Source organism: Euprymna scolopes, chromosome 17 (genome assembly GCF_053919585.1).
Source record: "Euprymna scolopes isolate OS-2025 chromosome 17, ASM5391958v1, whole genome shotgun sequence".
Lineage (NCBI taxonomy): Eukaryota > Metazoa > Mollusca > Cephalopoda > Sepiida > Sepiolidae > Euprymna > Euprymna scolopes.
This window is the reverse complement of record NC_136498.1, coordinates 61,151,422-61,163,366: the sequence shown is the minus strand read 5'-3', so window position 1 is coordinate 61,163,366 and position 11,945 is coordinate 61,151,422. Positions and strand designations below refer to the sequence as shown.

The 11,945-nt window shown below is 39.1% G+C and overlaps 1 non-coding gene and 1 pseudogene across 1 annotated transcript; both read left to right on the top strand.

Annotated features, from left to right (window-relative positions):
* Window positions 1-494: 494 nt before the first annotated feature.
* On the top strand, window positions 495-576 carry Trnas-cga (transfer RNA serine (anticodon CGA)). Its single transcript has one exon. It is a non-coding gene; the product is annotated as a tRNA-Ser (tRNA).
* An 8,162-nt stretch (window positions 577-8,738) lies between these two features.
* On the top strand, window positions 8,739-8,895 carry LOC145297167 (U2 spliceosomal RNA; annotated as a pseudogene).
* The last annotated feature ends 3,050 nt before the right edge of the window (window positions 8,896-11,945 follow it).

Genomic DNA, 11,945 nt, shown 5'->3' with positions numbered 1-11,945 from the left:
GCTTTACCGGGCGTTCTTGCTAGCTTAGAAAAATACTTTTGCAGTTTTAACAAAAAAGCTACAAAAATATTAGAGCATCTCTATTCACACTGAACAGCTACAGAATGCCAACATCAATATATTACATATGAAAGAGTCCCCTGTGGAATTTCCACAGATCCCGCTAGTCTATTTCATATGTCCATAACCGTAAGCGAAGTGCAATAATAAAAACAACTAACTAAATAAATGAAGTAAAGTAATAATGCACTTAGAAAAAATGTATTAAATGCTGAAGTTACCTAATCCCTTTTAATGAGGGTCCTCCCTTTTAAAATAGTAAAATCCATCGTGCACGTGATATCATGTGTTTGATGACGTCATTTTGGTTACTCCAACCCCATAAAACACGATTTCTGTTATCACACGTCACATTCATTTACAGAATCAGCAAAGCATGATCAGTTAGTCTCTGTTAGAATAATATGATTGTTTCATGACATGCGTTTACTGCTGCTGCGATGGCCGAGTGGTTAAGGCGTTGGACTCGAAATCCAATGGGTTATTCCCTCACAGGTTCGAATCCTGTTCGCAGCGATGTCTTTTTATTTATTCTAAATTTCAAAATAATTTGGGGAACATTTAGTTCTAGCAGAGAGTAGCCATACAAATATTCTTCGCACGTGTAATTATTAGGGCTAGGAGAACAACATATTCTTTTCATTGCTTTAACTCTCGGGTGTGTATCCGTTGATATCTTATATGCTTTTATATAGAGTGATGTGGTTCTCTTTTGATTAACTGTGTCTGACTGTGTCGGTTACATACTCAAGAGTCAAAACAATGAAAAGAATATTCTGTTGTCATAGCCATAATTGAAATAGAATTATGAAAGAAGCTGCATAAATAACAATTATTTAATATATATATATATATATATATATATATATATATTCTTTATTTTTCTTTATTTTGTACGGGACCACTAACCCCTCACTTCTCAACTCCATTTCCTGACACTCTGACCCCCCCACTTGTCTGTATCCCTTTCTTTTACGCACCCCTAATAATTAGTATGAACAGTATTTTCATTATTATTTTTGGTATTAGTGGTGGTGATGTTGGAGGTAGTAGCAGAAGTATTGTTACTATTATATTTATTATTATCATTATTATTACTGCATTGTTTTTAACGCTATTACTATTGTTATTATTATTGTTTTTATCATTATTAGTGTTATAATCATTATTATAATTGCTTTTATTATCATTATCCCCGTTGTTATGCCCGTCATTGCTACCATAACCGCTACCATTATCTTCATTTTCACTGCTATTAACATTAATTTTGAATTTACTTCTATCACAACTATTGGTAATATTATATTTAATGTTTATTTGTAATGCTTAACTTTAATTCTGTCTTTATTTCATCTTTATTTTTATCTTCAATTTTACTTCTATTTTATTTTCAGCTTTATTATAACTACTATTATTATAATTTTAATTACTATTATCTTTCGTACTATTATAATTACCCTACTATTATTTGGTATATTTTTACCACTCTCATGAGTAGTAATGGTTTCCTTACTCCTCCACTTTGATATCAATATGTATACTTAACCTTTTGCATCAACTTAAAGGCACTCATAGTCATTGTCATCCTTATCTCCGACAGCCCCCTTATGATCATACTCTCTATATCATAACAGTAGAAACTCATAAATATATTGCCGCATATTACCTTTCAGATTTACAACCCCCCCCTCCAAATTATAAGCGAATTTATAGCCGCCATTTGCCGTTTAGGTGGCACCAATCAAAATCAAATTTACCCACTCCATAGAAAATAGGCACACCACAAACCGTTAAAATAAATTACTATGCAGCAACAATACACCCCATATTTAACCATAATACATATACCCCTTAATCTCAATACTATGTTAAAGACCATATATAATCTTATATATCATACTATATATAACAAGCTTCTCCTTATTTATTTAGAATTCAATAAAGCTTCCCCCAACATTCTATAATTCCTCTTAATCTCTTTCGTCCCTAATGAACCTTACACTAGACGCCACATCTTCTCCATGCTACCTAGCACTTTCTCTACTCTTCTGAGGAGAAGAATTAGGCTTTGAAATGCCCTGGTATATATATACACAAGTTAGAAAAAGCATTACATCAAAGGCATTAAAATTGTTAAACAAAATGTTTTTACTATAGGCTTTAAAAATAAATGTACAAGATTCAATTTGGAATTTATTTATCTTCAAAGTGTACTTTTATAAATTTTACAAAGTAAAGTATAAAAATGTAATACCTTACTTTGTAAAATCTATAAAACTGCACTTTGTAGATAAATAAATTTCAAATTGAATCTTGTAGCTTTATTTTTAAAGCCTATAGTAAAATCATTTTGTTTAACAATTTTCATGCCTGGGATGAAATGCTTTTCTAACTTGTATCCTATCTTCTTAAGATTATATTTTATTTAATTTATTAATTTGGAATTTTAAAAAATGAATGTTGTTTTGCATGTATTTATAAAAACTCCTCTACTCTCTATTTCAGTTTGTATTTCTCCTCACACCACAACTCATTTTTGCAACCCCCGCCTTGTATTATTACAGGTCTTAATATTCTCTCTCTTTCAGTTTGCATCTCTCCTAACACCACAACTCTTTTTTGCAACTCCCTCTTTGTCATACATGTCTGAATAATGAGAAAATCTGAATTTTTTAAATAAAAACTTTAAAATAACTTTTTAGATTAAATTTTTTTAAACTTCTTTCAGAATAGAAAATCTTTACAACTTTATAAGGAACATATTTCATATAGGTTTCATCAAAAATATTCAGTAGATAACGAGCAAAATATAGATGAAAATTTCAAAAGGACTGTATAACTGGTTACGCTCAATAGTGGTCCTTGCTAGCGAAAGTATTTGTTATTGATATTCTATTATTATTATTATTATTTAAAACATTTTGTGTCCTACTCTTTTGCGTGAGGACTAATATATATATATATATATATATATATATATATATATATAATTTTGTGATTGAGTTCAAATCCCTTCAAAAACATGTCTGTGGGTGTAAAATAATTAGTATTATATATATATATATATATATATATATATATATATATATATATATATATATATATATTGCAAATATTAGGCAGCATTTTTAGTCGCGTGCAAACGACTCTATAAGCCACTCCGTCGGTCCGTCTGTCGATCAGTCGGTCCGTCGGTCAGTCGGTTGTTCGTCCGTCTGCCCGTAACACTTTTGTGCTTAGCCTTTTTGGTTAATATCAAAGGTCTGTTGTTAATAGATGCTGTTCTTAGCTTTTCAAGCTTTTCTTTTTGCCAAGATCAAAATGTAGTATCTGTTCCGGCAGATACTGCAAGCAAGGCCCATATGTGGGGGCAACTCCACATATGGGACCTTGGTCAATGTAGGGGCAACTCTTCATACCAATTGTCACTATCCAACTCCCCTACTCCCCGGAGAATTGTTCCCCATTCCCCTTCACTCCACACATTAAAAATCGGCCTTGTACCTAATTTGCTCAGAGGGGGAGCAAATAAATACCCTTTTCTTGGCAAGATCAAAGTGTAGTATCTATTCTCTGATACATACATCACGCGAGGCAGCGCTGTTCTGGCGATACATTCTCATGCCCGGAACACTTCACGAGCTTGTTGGGTAGCGTTCTGTCCGCACCCCCACTTTGTCTGTCTTTCTCTGCTCTCCACCCGTGAGGGGGGATCCGAGCTGATAATTTACGACCTTCCCGCGAGGGAGGGTTGGAAACACTTTCTCTCTTCCCTCCACTAACTTCCCACTCTCTCTCTCAGTTCTATTTCCCCTCTTGCCGCCTTTTGGCACCACTTCTTTTTGGCCCCAAAGTTGGCTCTCCACTTTGGACGCCGTCTCCACATCACTCTTTTTGGTGATTTTTAAAAGAAGAGGAAACCGAAACGGACAACCCCTAGCCCGGGAGCAACCAATATGGATACCCCCAGCCAGGGAGCTAATGCTCTCCAAGAGGATGAGTCCCCAACAGGAGGAGCAAAAAAAACAACCACTGACGGGCGTACCGCCAGGATATGACAGCATTGGACACTCCCCAGGAGGGGGAAAATTTAACAACAGCTCCCCCCGAGGGTGACACCCCCAAAGGGGAGTAAAACCAAAATCGGTCGTAGCATCTCACTCCGACCACAGAAGGAGGAGGTGCCAGGCCGAAAGGACAATAAAGGGGACAGCGCTCCCCAAGACGGTTGTTCCCCAAAAGGGGAGCAGATCATGAAAGTGAGGGGCATACCACCTGAAGGAACAGATGGCCTTAAATTAAACATAAAAGATCATGCTCCGAAAGAGGCCGACTCCCCAAAATGGGAAGCTGCTCCCGAGAAAGGCTCTAACCAAGGAGAGTCAGGCCCCAAAGACACTGAAAAGGGAGTCGCCCTCCCCCCAAAACAAAACGACACTCCCACAAAAGGACAGACTAAGCAATCTGGGGACGCAGGAGCATCGCCAATAAACAGGCAGGGGCGACCTCCAAAGAAGACCAAAAATGGTCTAACCCCACCAAAGACCCCATACCAACACCAACACCACCAAGTGGATCTGCATGGGGGAAGACCATAGAAAAACAACTATCCCCTCAAGAGTATAGAGACCTGTACCTGACAAAGTACAGACAATACATAGAGGGGGTAGATCTAAAACCCATACCAGGTGCCTGGGAGGCGATTGAGGGCAGAGTCCTGTCCTTCGCCATTTCCATTATACCGGAAAACTCCTCCTGACGATGAAGAAGGAAGACATGGCGGGGCTCCTCGACAAACTTAACATCCCGGTACTATACCTATACCAGAGGAGCTTCGCCGTGTGGGACATCCTCCTACCCACCAAGGACGATACAGAGAGACTTTCCCTCCAAGAAATAAAGCATGGGAGAGTCAAACTAATACCCGAATACCAGGGCAAGGGAAGGACTCGGGTGCAGGTATTTAATGTGCCAATCCAAATACCTGGGGAACTGTTAGGATGCCTCTTCAGTCAGTATGGTGAGGTGAAACAGGTGACCCCATTACGGTCAAAAACTGAGGCTCACCTGGGCTGCTACACAATAGCAATGAGGATGAAGAGGAAGGGAGTTCGGGTGATAGCAACGCTGCTGACATACAAGGACGTCAGCATGACGGTAGTGGTGGAGGGGCATCGTTCGCACTGCTGGTTTTGCCAAAATCAGGGCAACATGGCTAGGAGCTGCCCCAAAAGGGTAACCCCTAATCAAACGACCCAAAAGGTGGTCACAACCCCTAAGACATCGCCTGCACCAAAAGTGGCGGCAACAACCCCTGCAACCGCGGCCCAACCCCAGCTCCAAGGAAAACCAAAACCAACCAGGAGGCCAAGGGGGGAAAAATAGAACACAGTAGTGAGACAAAAACGGAAGCACATAATCCCTTATGCCACCGTCCCACCACAAGCCCAAACATCGAGGCAGAAGCCTTTGCAAATGCAGCAACAACACCAGCCACCGCAGCCGATGCAGCAGAAATAGCTGCAGCAACAACAACTACCACAGCAGCAAAAGCAGCAAGAGCAGCAAGTGCAGCAGAAGCAGCAGCAGCAACAACACCAGCGAGAGCAGCAGCAAGTGGATATCTGTGATGTATCGACAACCCACAGCCGTCATGCAAGTCAACAGAAAACGCTCGAAACCCTTTGTTATCTCTCGGTCGGTTCGTCAGAATTGCCCGCTGTCACCCCTGCTCCATGTCCTGGCTTTGGAGTCCCTGCTCCGCAAGCTGAGACGTGGGGAGGCAAATTCGGCCCTGTACGGAATTGCAATACCCGGTGGCTCAGCCACCAAGGCATCTGCATTCGCTGATGATGTCACAGTCTTTCTGTCGAGCTTCAGAGGCATCGAGATCATGTCGGAGGCGCTCGCTCGGTACGAAAGAATTACAGGGACCAAGATAAACTGCAGCAAATCGGTAGGACTGTGGTTGGGCGCCTGGAGTGGCAACGCCAACCTCCCAGCACCCTTCAGCTGGACGGATGGCCCGGTTCGGATCTTTGGCATGTGGTTTGGCCCGGGTCTCCAGCTTGACAAAAAATGGTTGGAGGTACGGTCAAAGGTGGAGTCTGAAGTCAATTTGTGGCTTCCTAGGAAACTTTCCTTAAAGGGTAGAGCTGAGGCGTGTGCACTTCTGTCTTTCCTCTGACTTTACTGACTGGCTGTACGTCTCCTGCCTGCACAACACCTAACAGCTCTCGTCGAACTGTTGACCTCGCTTCTTTGGGACAGAGGAAGACACTGGGTGAGCAGACAGGTCTGTATTCAACATCCGTGTGAGGGAGGCTTGGGAATGCTGGACTTAAAGTGTCATCAGTGTTTCCTGATCGCTTTTTTTAAACTCCAACTATGGGTGAAGATCAAATGTGAGAGAAGAAGGCTGAATCACGCGGCATTTGAGAGAAGATGGATACATGTAGCAAGTTTGTGTATACGAAGAGGAGCCAAATTTGAATATGTGTTCCCCACCTAGGTGTGGAACGCGCAGTTCCATAAAGTAAAATTAAACAAGTAGCCTCTCAGATAGCTGAGTGTGTGTTCCATCCCTCCCCGATTAGGAAGCCTCTAAGATCCCCACCCCCATCTACTTGCAATTTTTGTTTTCACCCCTTCCTCTAAATTTCACCCATCTTGGAGAGAAAGAAATACAAACTAACCTCCATTCCTTACCCACAAAATTTTCTTTTCTCCATTCACCCACATCTAGAGGCCATCCCCACTTAGAGACTGACCCGCAGAAGCGAGGTTCCTTTTACAAACCTAGTGAAATGGGTAGTCTATCAACTAGACGGGGTTGGGAGGGTCCTACTAATCACGTTTTGTTTTTCCTTCCCCCCCCCCCACCCTCGACACAAATGAATTATTGTACCATTTGTATTGTTATCTTTTTTGTATTTACACGTCAATAAAAAATGTTTTAAAAATTGGGAGTTAAGTAGGACGTCCCCTAGTACGAAAGGGTAAATGCGGTATTATGGTGGAAGGAGATACTAGCTGGGAGAAACTTTTGATTTTGTTTAGTTCTGGAGTGACAAGGATGACCAATGACCACCACAATCCCCCCCTTTTGAGTTGGCCATGTGCCTAAGTTTTTTGTTCAGTGTTGATTTTCACTGTACTTTTAACATTTTTCTTTTTTTTTTACACGGTGGTCATCACTTATCAAGGCCCGGAAGCCACTCAGGGATGAGGGTTAATTCCAAGTACAGTACATTAGTGTGGAGATTTGATGAAGTGTTTACTTAAGGGGGCGGTTCATTAGGAATTTGTTAACGTTGGACTTGAAAACATCCAAGTTATAGTTAGGTAGGAAGCAGGCAGATCTCCACAGGCGTGCAGTTCTAAGAAAGAAACTTTGTTCATGGAATCCATGTTTTGATTTAGGCACAGATAAAGAGTGGGGGAAATTTTTCACAGTGGATTCAGCTACACAGGTGTTTTTCGTGAAAGATTGGCGAGGGAGGGCAGAGATTGGAGTTCAGACGAGCACCTGTTATGGAAATAACGATAAAACAAGGATAGGCTCGCAACGTCTCTTCTGTAGGAGAGAGGTTGTAGGGTAGAGAAAAGGGCATCCCCACTAAGTCACAAAGTCTATTTTGTACTCTGTCAAGGCAGGATAGGCTGTTTTTAGCAGCTCCTGCCCAGATATGGCAGCAGTATTCCATCCTTGGACGTACTTGGCTTTTATATAGATAGAGAATTGCATCAGTAGTGAGATATCTTCTGGAGCGGTAGAAAGATCCCACCATCTTTCCAGCGACCTTGGCAACAGACTTGGTGTACATGTTCCATTTCAGATTAGGAGTAAAGGTCAAACCCAGAAGCTTGTCAAAACACGGGGCCTCTCCCAGACGAGAGCCATCCATCCCAATTGATGACAGATGGGGATCAGGGCGTTGTTGATGTAAGGATAGGATTTTGGTTTTAGATGCATTAAAGGTAACCAGCCACGTCTTCCCCCACTGAACCACGCGCTCGAGATCAGAGGAGAGAGAATCAGAGAGAACTTTGTCATTTTAGCCTTTGATGTGTTGCCGTAGATGGTCGTGTCATCAGCATAGATGTCAACGAATGATTGTTTAGGGAGGTCATTGATGTAGATCAGGAAGAGAGTTGGGCCCAGTATGGACCCCTGAGGGACTCCAGCATTAATACTGCAGGCCTCTGATTTTTGTCCATCGACCACTACTCTTATGAGCCTATCGGAGAGAAATGATTTAATGATTGAGAAAACATTTCAAGTTATACCATAGCTGGAAATCTTGTGAAGTAGACCTTTATGCCATACCTTGTCGAAGGCCTTTGATATGTCAAGAGCAATTGCCCTAGAAAGGAAGCCTTCGTCAAGAGATTCACTAATCCTGTGAGATATAACCGTTAGCACATCTGCGGTAGATCTTGAATAAAGGATTTAATATCTCAAAGTGTAGTATCTGTTCCGGCAGATACTGCAAGCAAAAACCATATGTGGGGGCAGCCCCACATATGGGATCTTGGTCAATGTAGGGGCAACCCTTCATACCAATTGTCACTATCTAGCTCCCTTACTCCCCGGGGAGTTGGTCCCCATTTACCCTTCACTCCTCACATTAAAAATCTGCCTGTGCCTAATTTGCTCGGTGGGGGAGCAAATAAATACCCTTTTCTTGGCCTTTTGGCCAAGATCAAAATGTAGTATCTGTTCTTACTACATGCTGTACTTATGTTTGTAACTCTGTGATATAAAGTGGGGGATCACTTTTCTGTATTAATTTGATGTAAAATGACCCCCCATTTACAACCAGTCAGTCTCAAAGCCATTCAAGTCATTCTCCAGATTATTCAAGTTGCTTTTGAAGGATTCCGGTTATTTTTTAAGCATTCAATTCATCCTTAAGTTCATTAAAGTCATTCTAAGTCATTTACTTTTTTATTTCAACCCATTTTTCGGTCATTTTAGTTTATCTTTAAGAATTTCGTGTCACTCTTACATTCACGCATTCATTCATTACATGAGAGCATGCAGCTAATGGCTATCGGCCTTGTTTATTTAAACAAGCATTCGTAAAGACAATAGAAAGCTTCTGTTTTGTACTACTTTTTTCATTTTTTCAATTTTTTCTGTTTGTATATATATAGGTGTGGATGTATGGTCCAAGCATTTTTTTTATCGAAATCGCCACACATGCTTAAGGTCATTAGAACCAAATGAATTAAATGTCGTCTCATCAGACAATAGGATATGGTTCCAGTAATCCATGGGCTTTGTTGGAAATTTGAGGAGCACAAAGATAAGTGTGTCATGCCTACAGTCAAGCATGGTGTTGGGAATGTCATGGTCTGGGGCTGTATGAGTGCTGCAGGTATTAGTGAGTTACATTTCATTGAGGAAAACAGTAACGCCAACATGTACTGTCAAATACTGCAGCAGAGCATGATCCCCACCTTCCAGAAACTGGGTCGCAGAGCAGTTCCAGCATGGCAATAACCCAAAACATACATCCAACACAACCATTGCTTTACTAAAGAGGCTTAGCATTAAAGTGATGGACTGGCTAAGTATGTCTCCAGACTTGAACCCGATAGAACATCTTTAGGGCATCCTCAAGCAGAAAGTGGAGGTGCACAAAGTCTCAAATATCTGCCAGCTCCGCAAGGTCGTAATTGAAGAGTTTTAGAGAATTCCATTGGCTACATGTGAAGCTCTGGTTTTATTTCATGCCCAGGAGAGTAAAGGCAGTTTTACATAATAGTAGTGGCCACACAAAATATTGAAAGTTGGCATATTGTATGTTAATATTGATAACTTTTTGGGAGGGTTGCACTCACTTTTGTTTTTCCAGGGATTTAGTTTTTAATTGTTATATTTGGAGTTATTTTGAGGGAAATAAATTACATATGTTATATATGCTGCAGGCAGACTACATTTCATTATGTCAAAACATAATTTTTTCACTGTTGTCCCATGACAAAATATACTTAAATATTTGAAAAATGTGAGGGGTGTACTCACTTTTTTGATGCACTGTAAATAGCTTCAATCATTTAAACTTCATAACATTTGTTTCGTGGTGTAGTATTTTTTTGTTGTTGATAATATTATCTGGTTATCTGAACCCTTACTAAACATGATGTGAATTACAAAACGCGAAAATTCCGTAGTCTTCAACCAAACATGTATACATAAGGACTTGCTGCCTAAACATGCAAAGACATGCATATATAAATAAATATATATATATATATATATATATATATATATATATATATATATATATTAAGTAATGTGATTTATAATTTAAAAGTTTTAAAATTTTTAAAATTTAAAAATCAAAATTTAATTAAATTAAAAATCAGTTTCATAAGAAGGAACAACAACAAAGTCAATTATCTGTACGATCGTTTCGGAAATCCGTGCTTTTTATTTGTGGTATACATGAAGTCACGTAGAATAATTATACATAGTTTTTTTGGTAAGCACGGTCTCCTCATCAGCAAATTTAGGAGGATTTCTATTGAATTGAAAAGACACCAAAAATAAACCTAGCATTAAAAGTAAGGCAGATGAATCTGAAAAATTGAAGTAAAAGGTTTGGATATAAAATTTATAAGAAAATTAATAAGGAAATTGGTATAGGTTAGAGATAGAAATGAGTAGAAAAAATATATATTTTTTTGAATTTACATAATAAATTTGATTTAAAAATATATAGATATATAATTACCTTTTGGTTTTTCTTTTTTTGAAATCAGGAACTGTATTTAAAGTAGTCATTTAGATGTTTGCTATAGCTTTTTATTTTATTGAATGATGAATTTTAAAAGGGCGACGCTCGTGCAGTAAATTGTTTCCGTTAGCGTATTTTGATTTAGAGACGCTACAGTTAATATCTATAGAGAGAGAGTTTTTTTTTTTGTTTTTTTTTTTTTTTGCAAGTTTTTAAGGGGAGATAATTGTCATGGCTTTATTTATTATTTGATTTACGAGTCTAAGGGCGGTAATTGGTTTAACTTAATTTATTAAAAAAAAAAAAAAAAAAAAAAAAAAAAATCTATTTTTACTAATGAGTAATTTTTAATGATTTAAGGTGGTTTATATTTATTAAATTTAAACCAACGTTTATGATTACACGATAGAAGCTCGTGTCTTGAATTTACTCGTTTGGTTGTGCTTTTTATATCTTCATATTTTAAAATTTTTACGGTTTCTTTTGTACATAATGTACAAAATTTATCTCCTGGTTTATATGATTTGCAAGTCTCAATTATTTGCCATTTTAAGTTGAAAGAAATATTGCTATTTTTTAGTTGCCAAATATAGTTGGATAGAGTAGTATATATATATACAAGGGGCGTGCAATAACTAATGTCCCTGACCCACTTCCAGTTGTCTGATCTAGCTGAAATTTTGCATGTGCAATGATTTATATCTCTACGGGTTATGTGGCAAATTACAGCTCTGAACTAATTGGGATTTCTGTTTTACAGGTGCTTGAACTGAGTCAGGTGTGAAATGGAGCCTGTTGAATGTTGAGCAGTGATCCGGTTTTTGTATTTGAAAGGTCGCACACTACAGGAGACTTTTGATGAAATGAAAGAAACTTATGGTGATAATGCCCCATCAGATGACCTTGTAAAACGCTGTCATTGTGAATTTAAACACGGCCGGAAGTCTGTGGAAACAGCTCTCAGACCTGGTCGCCCCCTTTCTGCCATTGATGAGGCATCTGTCCGTCAGGTTAAGGCTGCCATCTTGGAAGATCAGCGCATTACTATTAGCCAAATAGCCCAAGATGTCAAGATTAGTACAGGGTCTGTGGAAACTATTATTCATGACCATTTGCATATGCATAAGGTGTCTGCCA